The sequence below is a fragment of the Apium graveolens genome, chromosome 6 (genome assembly GCF_009905375.1).
Source record: "Apium graveolens cultivar Ventura chromosome 6, ASM990537v1, whole genome shotgun sequence".
Lineage (NCBI taxonomy): Eukaryota > Viridiplantae > Streptophyta > Magnoliopsida > Apiales > Apiaceae > Apium > Apium graveolens.
The window spans coordinates 243,977,364-243,989,170 of NC_133652.1; the positions used below are offsets into that span (position 1 = coordinate 243,977,364).

Here is an 11,807-nt window from a genome sequence, read left to right on the forward strand (position 1 = left end):
ATAATTAGTCTGAGTCTCTGTGGGAATGAACTAGAAAGTATTCTATATTAATTGCGAACGTGTATACTTGCGTGTATTATTAGCGCGTATTTTCGCCCTAACAAGTTTTTGGCGCCGCTGCCGGGGACTCGGCGTATTTGTTTAGTTTATGTACTTACCATCAGTGGTCATTAGGACTCAGTGATTAAGACGTTTTACTTATTGTTTCCGATTGTGTTTCAGGTACTTTAGCGAGCATTTATGCAAACACGTTCTCGTACTCACAAGAGGACTTTAGATACGGCTGAGGAGACAGACGAAATTCTTGGTATTCCGGAGAAGATAGATTTTGAAGATTCGGATTCAGGAAGTGAGCAGAAAGAACCAGTAATCATGGGTGATCGTATAGTTCCGGAAGATCCAGCTCTTATGGACTTTTCTCGGCCCAAAATTGATGACATTCAGTCAAACATTCTTCATCCGGCTATTCAGGCTAACACCTTCGAAATCAAGCCGGGCACTATTCAGATGGTGCAGGATTCTGTTTCTTTCGGAGGTGCTGCGACTGAAGATCCCAACAAGCACATAAGAAATTTTGTCGAGATCTGTAGTACTTTCAAATATAATGGTGTAACTGATGAGGCTATCAAGCTGAGGCTTTTCCCATTCTCACTGAGGGATAAAACTAAGGACTGGTTATATTCTGAACCAGCTGGGTCTATCACTACTTGGCAAGATCTTGCGCAAAAGTTTCTGGTGAAGTTTTATCCAATGGCGAAGACTGCTGCTATGAGGAGTGCTCTTACTCAGTTTGCGCAGCAACCTACAGAATCTATGTGCGAAGCTTGGGAGCGCTACAAGGAGATATTGAGAAAGTGTCCATATCATGGAATGTCTGATTGGATGGTGATCACTGGTTTCTATAATGGTTTGGGGCCCAATCTCGGCCCATGCTTGATGCAGCAGCTGGAGGCGCCTTGTGGGCCAAAAGCTATACTGAGGCTTATAATCTTACTGAGACTATGGCTTCAAATGAGAATCAAAACCCAACTCAAAGGATGATCCCTGGGAAGGTAGCAGGTATTTTGGAAGTTGATGCAGCTACAGCTATTGCAGCGCAGCTCCAAGCGTTGTCTATGAAGGTCGATTCTCTAGCCACCTATGGAGTCAATCAGATAGCTATGATTTGTGAGCTTTGTGCAGGTTCTCATGCTACGGATCAGTGTTCTCTTGTTAATGAATCTGTTCAGTATGTGAACAATTATCGGCGACCGCAGCAACCTGTGCCAGCTACTTATCATCCTAACAACAGAAATCATCCAAATTTCAGCTGGGGTAATAATCAGAATGCTATTCAGCAACCATATCAGCAGGGCGTAAGTAAATAGTTCAATCCTCCTGGATTCCAGCAACCTCAGCATTATGCTCAAAGCAATCATATCCTCAACAGGGATGTGCAGCTCCACCCACTAGTGCTGATTTTGAGGAACTTAAGTTATTGTGCAAGAGTCAGGCGGTTTCAATCAAGACCTTGGAAAATCAAATCGGTCAAATAGTCAATGCAGTGCTCAATCGTCAACCTGGCACACTTCCCAGTGATACTAAAGTGCCAGGCAGGAAGGAAGCTAAAGAGCAAGTCAAGGCTATTACCTTAAGGTTTGGAAAAGTTGCTGATGCTGAAAAAGCAAAAGAAGGAGAAGCTGAAGCGGGTGATGAAGAAGCTAAGTAAAAGGAGAAAGCGGCGAAACCAAGGAAGACTACTCTTGAACACACTCTGCCTGAGGGTAATACAGGGGAGAAACAGCTCTATCCTCCACTACCTTTCCCTAAGAGATTGCAACAACAAAAGCTGGATAAGCAGTTCGGTAAGTTTCTGGAGGTGTTCAAGAAACTTCACATCAATATACCTTTCACTGAGGCTCTGGAGCAAATGCCTAGTTATGTGAAATTTATGAAGAGTATTCTTTCAAGGAAGGTAAAACTGGACGACCAAGAGACCGTTGCTTTAACGGAAGAATGCAGTGATGTGTTGCAATAAAAGTTACCTCCAAAGCTTAAAGATCCAGGTAGCTTCACCATTCCTTGCACCATTGGAAAGTTGTCTTTTGACAAGTGCCTTCGTGATTTGGGAGCAAGCATCAATCTGATGCCGTTGTCAATCTTCAAAAAGCTGAACTTGCCTGATCCAAAGCCCACCTATATGTCTCTACAGTTGGCTGATCGTTTTATTACATACCCACGAGGCATAGTGGAGGATGTGCTAGTAAAGGTGGATAAGCTCTTCTTTCCTGCAGACTTTGTTATTCTGGATTTCGAGGAAGATAAGAAGATTCTCATAATCTTGGGGAGACCTTTCTTGGCTACAGGCCGTACCTTGATAGATGTGCAGAAAGGTGAACTTACTATGCGGGTGCAGGATCAGGATGTGACATTCAATGTATTCAAAGCGATGAAATTCCCTACAGAAGATGAGGAGTGCTTAAAAGTGGATTTGATTGATTCTGCGGTTACTTTAGAACTTGATCATATGCTAATACATGATGCATTAGAGAAGGCCTTAGTAGGGGATTTTGACAGTGATGATGAGGATGGCAATGAGCAACTACAATATCTAAATGCTTCTCCTTGGAGGCGAAAGCTAGACATACCATTTGAATCTCTTGGTACTTCTGACCTCAAAAATGCTGAAGGAAAGCTCAAACCATCTATTGAGGAAGCACCTATCTTGGAGCTTAAACCATTGCTTGAACACTTGAGGTATATTTTTTGGGGTGATGTATCTACTTTACCTGTTATTATTGCATCTGACCTTTCAGGTAGTGAGGAGGACAACCTCTTAAGGATCTTGAGAGAATTCAAATCGGCTATCGGATGGACTATAGCAGACATCAAAGGGATCAACCCTTCATACTGCATGCATAAGATTCTGCTAGAGGAGGGTAGTAAGCCGACTGTTGAGCAACAGCGCAGACTTAATCCTATCATGAAAGAAGTTGTGAAGAAAGAAATTCTGAAGTGGCTGGATACAGGAATCATTTATCCTATTTCTGACAGTACTTGGGTGAGCCCCGTGCAATGTGTACCTAAGAAAGGAGGTATTACTGTGGTAGCAAATGAGAAGAACGAGCTCATCCCCACTCGAACAGTCACAGGATGGAGGGGATGCATGGACTACAGAAAGTTGAACAAGGCCACGAGGAAGGATCACTTCCCACTCTCATTTATTGATCAGATGCTTGACAGGTTGGCTGGTCACGAGTATTATTGTCTTCTGGATGGTTATTCGGGGTATAATCAGATATGTATTGTACCAGAGGACCAAGAAAAGACTACCTTCACTTGTCCATTTGGCACGTTTGCTTTTCACAGAGTTTCGTTTGGCTTATGTGGCGCACCGACCACTTTTCAGAGATGTATGATGGCTATATTCTCTGATATGATTGGAGATAATATCGAGGTGTTCATGGACGACTTCTCCGTCTTTGGACATTCTTGTGATGAATGTTTGAATAATATTCGTGCAGTACTCAAAAGGTGTGTGGAAACTAATTTGGTGCTCAATTGGGAAAAATGTCACTTTATGGTGCGTGAAGGCATTATTCTTGGGCATAAGGTCTCTAACAAGGGTCTTAAGGTGGACAAAGCCAAGGTGGGAGTCATTGAAAATCTTCCACCACCTATTTCTATGAAAGGAATCCGTAGTTTTCTTGGTCATGCGGGTTTTTATCGGCGTTTCATCAAGGACTTTTCGAAGATATCTAAGCCATTGTGCAACTTGCTTGAGAAGGATGTGCCTTACAAATTCGATGATGAATGCTTGACGGCATTCGAGACTGTCAAGAAGAGTTTGATAATTGCACCAGTTATTACAGCACCTGATTGGACAAAGCCTTTTGAGATGATGTGTGATGCGAGTGATTATACGGTGGGCGCAATTCTTGGGCAGCGCAAGGATAATCTCTTTCATGTGGTCTACTATGCTAGCAAGACCTTAAATGGGGCCCAAATGAACTACACCACTTCTGAGAAGGAGCTCTTGACTATAGTCTTTGGTTTCGAAAAATTTCGATCTTATTTGCTTGGGACAAAGGTGACACTGTACACTGATCATGCGACCATTCGCTATTTGGTTTCCAAGAAGGATTCGAAGCCCAGACTCATTCGTTGGGTGCTCTTGCTACAGGAATTTGAGTTGGAGATCAAGGATCGAAAAGGTACTGAGAATAAAGTAGCTGACCATCTCTCTAGATTGGAGAATCCTGAGTCTACTTCACATGATAAGATATTGATCAACGAATCTTTTCCGGATGAGCAGTTGTTCGCAGTTCAGGAGGAAGAGCCATGGTTCACAGATATTGTGAATTATCTTGTCAGCGATATAATGCCTCCTAATTTGACCACATCTCAAAAGAAGAAGTTTCTGCATGAGGTGAAGTGGTATATGTGGGATGAACCGTATTTATTTAGACAGGGAGCTGACCATATCATCAGGAGATGTATCCCATTATGTGAGACAGAGGGGATATTACGAGACTGCCACTCCACAGTCTATGGTGGATACTATGGTGGTGAGAAGACAACAGCTCATATTCTGCAAGCAGGTTTTTTCTGGCCTACTTTGTTTAAGGATGCTCATCAGTTCGTTTTAAGGTGTGATCGTTGCCAAAAAGTAGGAAATCTTACGAGAAAGGATGAGATGTCGTTAAATGTGATGCTTGAAGTCGAGGTCTTTGATGTTTGGGGAATCGATTTCATGGGGCCATTTGTCTCATCTTGCAATAATCAGTACATCTTACTGGCAGTCGATTATGTCTCAAAATGGGTAGAAGTCAAAGCTCTACCGACGAATGATACAAAGGTAGTGTTGAATTTTCTTCATAAGCAGATTTTTACAAGGTTTGGAATGCCATGAGTAATCATAAGTAGTGAAGGGTCGCATTTCTGCAACCGTAAATTCACTTCTATGATGCAGCGCTACAATGTGATCATCGTGTTACTACTGCCTATCATCCGCAAACGAATGGTCAAGCGGAAGTGTCTAATAGAGAGATCAAGCGCATTTTAGAGAAGGTTGTTTGTCCGTCAAGGAAGGATTGGTCTTTAAAGCTCGATGAAGCTGTTTGGGCTTACTGAACAGCATACAAGACTCCACTTGGGATGTCCCCGTTTCAACTTGTGTATGGTAAGGGATGTCATTTACCTGCGGAGCTGGAGCATAAGGCCTATTGGGCGTTGAAGAAGTTGAACCTGGATCTAGATGCAGCTGGAAAGAAGCGAATGCTTCAGCTAAATGAACTTGATGAATTTCGACTCCAAGCGTACGAGAACAACAAAATGTACAAGGAAAAAGTGAAATGGTGGCACGACAGGATGCTATATCCTAAGTCATTTGTGTCGGGGTAGCAAGTTCTTTTATTCAACTCTCATCTCTGACTTTTTCCTGGAAAGTTGAAATCAAGGTGATCTGGACCTTTTATTGTCAAAACTGTGTTTCCACATGGAGCGGTGGAGATTTTTGAGAATGATCCGGACCAAGCATTCAAAGTTAATGGTCAGCGGTTGAAGCATTACTATGGGGACACGGCAAACCGGGAAGTGGTTAGTGTCGTTTTATTGTCAACTTGATTAAGGTACGCCACGTCAAGCTAATGACGAAAAAGAAGCGCTTCTTGGGAGGCAACCCATGAATTGTTGTAACAGGAACCCTTAGAAGTTAGTAACCTATCCAAAACCACAAAAAAATCAGAAAAACAGGGCAAGGAAATTTTTTTTCCAGAAGACCCCTGAGCGCCCGCTCAGCAGAGCTCAGCAAGCTGAGCGCCCGCGTAGGGGCTGACTGACAGAAATTTTTTAAGCTTTATAAAAATCCAAAAAATTCTGAAAAATAAAAAAAAACACAAAACCATTACCCACGACCTATTTCCCCATTATCCCATGTTTTTAACCCTCAAACCCACTCCTAATCAAATTTTACCCTAATCTCTACCCTATATATACATACACCTATTCCATATACTCCCCATACACTTTCAAACCTTAAACTCTCTCCCATATTCAAAAACACAAATCTTAAACACTTTTTCTCAGTTTCAATGGCACCCAAGAGATCCAGGACTATTGATAGCAGCAGCACTGTCCCTACTGTTGATTCTTCAAGGGGTACTGCTGTGAGGCCTCGGTTGTTTGATAGGGCTGCTGAGGATGAGTATACTAGGCTTCTGGGTAAGCCGATTTTGAAGGAGAGGGGGTTCATACCATCGGGGAGGGATGGTGAGTTGTTGCCTATGATTGCTGAAAAGGGTTGGATTGCTTTCTGTGAGTCTCCTGAAGCAGTTCCGATGAGCGTTGTTCGCGAGTTCTATGCGAATGTGAAGGCTGAAAAGAATGGGTATTCTGTTGTGCGGGGGATGACGGTGGATTATCACCCTGCGACGATTCGCCGTGTGATTGGGCAGCGACAGAGGAAGCCCACGATGGAGAATTGGAATGAGAAGACTACTGAGGATTTTGACTTGGATCTGATTTGTGCTACTCTCTGTAGGCCGGGCACAGTTTGGACTTTTAAGACTGGGACTAACGAGTATCGCCATTTTTCGGCGATCGCGATGAATAAGTATGCTCGTGCATGGAATGCTTTTAATTGCGCTAATATTCTGCCTACTTCACATGCACATGAGGTCACAGTTGAGAGAGCACAGTTGTTATGGGGGATTTTGAATGAGGATTACTATGTGGACCTTTGTGAGTTCATCTACCAAGGAATTTTGAAGTTTTTGAGGGGAGCTAAGCACATGAACATCCCTTATGCATCCACGGTTACAAAGCTTTGCCGAGCAGTGGGAGTTCAGTGGCCGTCTCACGAGCAGTTGCAGTTGTCGGCCGCTCAAATTGACTCCGGGACTCTGAATGCGATGCAGGAGTGGACTGGTGGTGAGCCCGAGGAGCATGGGCTGGGTTATGGTCTTCCAGAAGGGTGTCCAACACGTGATGCTACCATTGCGAGGCCAAGGCATGATGAGGCTGGTTCTTCTAGAGCTCAGGAGGGTGCTGGGATGGCTGATGCCCAGTATAGGAGGTTGTCAAGGAGGATGGATGCTATGTACGAGATGCAGAGCAGGTTTGCTCAGGAGCTCACCCTTGCGCTTGGGACTGCTTTTCGAGGCCTTGGAGCTGACATCCAGTGGCCAGTTTTTGGTGAGGACTCTGCATATCCGCCTCCTGATACTCCACCCTCTGAGGGTGATGATGATGATGATCTCTCCGAGTAGGTATACCCTGTGTTCCTTTCTACTACCTTCACTGGGGACAGTGAAGATTTTAAGTTTGGGGGTGGTAGTTAAGGAATATTTTGTGCGTGTGTCATATAGTTCTATATTAATGATAGTTTAGTTCATATAATTGCATATTTTTACCATATAGTTTTTTTATAGATTTATTTATCATGTCATGTAGCTCATGCATATACCATGATCCCTTTTGTGTTGATTTACCAATTGATTTGTGATGTTGATGCGAGTGTAGTGATAGCGTTAAAAGTGATGTTGAGTCATGTAGGTTGACGTGCATGCTAGAAACACTTGCAATTTCACTAAGTCTTAGAGAATGGTTAGGGACTAGATTGTTGTTATAGTTTGATGGTTTTCAGGGTTAATTTATTGATTATGCTTAGAATTTATAATAGGTTCTTAGTGATAAAAGGCATGAAAAGAAAAAAAATGGAGTGAAAAGTGGAATTCATTGCTAATTGTGGCTAGGCATCAAATGGCTAGTAGCCGGCTCGTATTTTTATGTGAGTAGTCTAGGGTTGAACAAGATGGAGCGAAACGCACTTGCTCCGGAATTTGAAAAAAAAAAGAAAAAAAGAGAAAAAAATAGAAAAAAAGAGTTTATGCATAATTGATCACGAGTGGGCTCTTTGGTATTCGAGTTATTAAGTTCTTAGGGGACTTTGTGCCTAGTGACCTAAGGCTTTTATAGTCTGGGATCCGCTAACCTAACGCTCGCTACATGGATACCATTGCATAAGTATTTTGTGGACCTCACTCATTGCACGGTCAAATAAGCATTTGTTTGTTGTGATAAATAAAAAGCATGATTCCAGAATAAACTCCAGAAATCTTGAAGTGTTATAAGTCATTTTGTACCTAGAATTTTATTCTTCGTATAATCATGTGTTTACCTTGAGGATAGTCGAGTTATGATAATTGGTCTAGTTTCAAAGCATATCTGTTAAGCATCTACACACACCACGTTTCTGGCTGTATGTTAGTTTGCATGATTTGATTGATCTTTATTCACCTAATTGCATTTGTTGAGATATCGTAAGTTGGTTGGTTTGGTCATAGTAAGGGGGATCGCTATATTTCATATAGATTGCATTCATGCATATTTTATTTTTGAGTCTGTGACGCTTGAGGACAAGCATCGATTTAAGTTTGGGGGTGTGATAAGTGGCATTTTATACCACTTAGAACGTCTTATAATGGCTTGAATTGATGTCTTGAAATCAAGTATTTTGTGTATTTGATGCGTTTTTCTAGTGTTTGTGCATTTCAGGGTATTAATTACATTTCGGGAGAGATTTCATCAATAATAAGCCTTGGCATGTGTTTAGCATTGCAAGCGGGAAGATAGGAGCAGATTGCAGCGAAGAAACGGGAGAAAAACAGAGCAGTTTTCAGTAGGGGTCTGAGCGCCCGCTCAGCTCTGCTAAGCGACTGCTCAGGAAGCTGAGCGCCCGCTCAGGAATGCTGAGCGGCCGCTCAGGGACGGAAAATTAGAATCATTATTTTAGACTCCTGGTTCTGTTTAACTTCCAACTTTTGAGTTAGCTGGGTATTATGGGACTCCTATATAAGTAGATTTCAGAGACGTTTCACAAAGGTTGGATCGTAGTATTAATCGAAGAGCGAGGAGATAAGGAAGAAGACCGTTTTAGCACACCGCAACGAAGAGGAAGCATATTTTCTTGTGATTCTTTATTTCATTGTAACGTTGGATGCTAGTTTTCTTTACTTTGAACCTATTTACTCTTGTGACGTACTCTGGTTTAATAAAAGTAGTTTTAGTTATTATTCTCGTGTGTTATTATCATGTTTTCATATGAACCCATGATAACGATGAGTGCTATCATGGGCTAATCGTGATCATGGGGTCGTAACGGATTTACTATGGAATTCTTTAGTTAGTTGTTTAATACCTTAGTGTGTGATGATTGTATGATATCTAGTATTGGTTGTGCTTATTCGTCTTATGTGCGTCACGAACATATAAGATAGTGTATTAATCTCTTGTGAAGCGACAGTGGATCTCGAGATTTAGAACTTGCCATGCTAGCATAGGTTCATGTACAAGTATGCATGATTAGTGGGTAACTCTAACCGTTTTATTCGCCCTGTGTAATCAAAAGGAATAACTTGTGCTTAAATCGTTATGTTGTCAATTTCTGTAGACATATAGGGACTCAACATAATTGATGCCTATTCAACTTCTATCTTAATTGTGGATGTTTGGTATAATGGTATTAGTACAATAAAAGTTGGCTTTTATCAGTTTCGTGTTGTTCGATTAATATCATCACTGTTGCATGCTAAGGATAATGATAATGACTATTGAAGGAAGTAGTAATGAAGTTGTGATCTCATGAGTATTTTAATATTGATTAATTCAAGTGTTAATTAAGTTCTTAATTCTCGTAGTTAATTGTAGTTGATAATTACTTAATCAAATCTAAGTGTTATTGTTTTAACATTGAGAAGTAATCATACATTGGTGAGTGAGTGTTAGTTGAACATAATTAGTCTGAGTTTCTGTGGGAACGAACTAGAAAGTATTCTATATTACTTGTGAACGCGTATACTTGCGTGTATTATTAGCGCGTGTTTTCGCCCTAACAAGCATCATCTTTTAGATGATTTGTTGGCTCACTTGCCATTTCTTTCTGAGTCTACTGAAACATCTGTGCAAAATCTCAAATCAATTACCACATATTCAACAATAGTGTCTACTCCAAACTCTATCATTTCTTCTATCTCGACGGATATTGTTCATCCGTCGGCTAGTGATTGTATCCCGAAGGATGTGCCTAACAGTAGTCATCCGTCGGCTATCCTAACTACTACACCGATGGATGTTTCTCATTAGTCGGTACTCACTATACAAGATGAATTTTTAACAATTATTACAAGTGTAGATGAGCTAGTAGTTGTACAATCACTCCTAGGATTGAGGGAAGGGAGTGAACAGAGTGAGAGGTTGAGTTGCTCTCAGGAAAAAGGAGAGGAAAAGAGAGAAAATATGCAGGTTTTTTCTTCCAGCCTGGAAAAAGTTAGTGAGGGGAGTTCCACCTTAGTAGGTGAAGGTGAGGGTGTGAGGGTGATGAGCCAAGGGGAGCCCTTGATGCAAGAATATAGAGAAATTGAGAGAAAAGCAGGTACATGAGATATTAGGATGGAAACTATTGCTAGTGAGTCAAGGAATGTTAGTGATGCAGAAAAGGAGAGACTATTTCAGCAAGAATATCAAGCTATCATAGATTCTATCTCTTTGGATGCTGAGACATTTACTCATCCTGTTCTAACTTATCAAACTCTAGCTGGACATGGCAATGAGGATGTTGAACCTGGTGCATACTATTGCTTCAATATATAGGGCAAATGATGTCATCATTGTTATGCCTTTCACAGCTGGTAGTGACTTTGAATTAGCTGAAGACTCATTTGGGGATGATGGTGAGGATGATGAGGATGATAGCATGAGCATAGGGGGAGATGCGGACATTCCTTCATGGATGCTAAGTAAAGACTACTCATATTCACATCTCCAATCCACTTTATTCAAGCTTATTCATGAAACCCAAATAGCAATTCAAGCATCCACAAGTGCCAGCACAAAAAGGTTACTCAAAGCACACCTGGAATCTCTACAGCTGCACAAGATTCAGGCTCTCCAACAAAGTCAAAATGTGGATGCAATCAAGAAAGAAATTTCTGGAGTCAAACAGGATTTGTAGCAAGGTTGGATGTTAGGCTTCCAGGAACCACTATGACTGAAATAGCTCAAAAGCTAAGAAAGGAAGCTGATTTGAACAGAATGGTTGAGGCCATGGACTCTAGACTGACAAATATGGAAAAGTCAATGGCCAAGATACTTGCAAATCAGGAAGCTCAAACCAGTATGCTTCAACAGTTGGTGGTTGCACAACTCTCCACATCTACTCAACTTGATGCTAACAAAAAGGGGGGAGAAAGACTCAATCATCTCAGTTAGTCAAGGGGAGTCAACAAGTGAGGGGGAGAAAGTGCTCAACATACAAGTCAAAAAAGTAATTGTGCCAGTAATTGGTTTTACTAAGCTACCAGCTATGGATAGCATTGATCTAATCAATCTAGCAGCAGCAAAGCTGAAATCAAATGACAAACTAAAAATAATTGATATATCAGCAATTGAGAAAGAGATGAATGATAAATGGAAGCATATTGATGAAGAAATCCAGAAGAAGTTTGGTCCAATTGAGAATAAAGACAAGGTCTTTTATCACTTCTCTCAATTGAGACAAATTTCAGTGAATGAAATGAGTCTAGGTAATATGGAAAAGGGCCAACCTTCATGTTTAAAGTCTCCAAAAGATAACTTGGTTTTGAAGCCCAAAAGAAATTATCCAAAGTCATCTCAAGAACCCCTTGGATCTTATATTTGGGACTCCAAGACCAGATGAAAAGAAGCTGTTGGAAAGGTCCATTGCATTCTTCAAAGATCCAACTGACTCAGTGCTAAAGAGAAGAATTGCTAAAATCTACAGGAATGGGAATGAAATCTGTGTGGTGGCT

General features: G+C 41.3%; 1 non-coding gene across 1 annotated transcript; it reads right to left on the minus strand.

Annotated features, from left to right (window-relative positions):
* Positions 1 to 765: 765 nt before the first annotated feature.
* LOC141669609 (small nucleolar RNA R71) lies at positions 766 to 872 on the minus strand. Its single transcript, XR_012553878.1, has one exon. It is a non-coding gene; the product is annotated as a small nucleolar RNA R71 (small nucleolar RNA).
* Between the last annotated feature and the right edge of the window lie 10,935 nt (positions 873 to 11,807).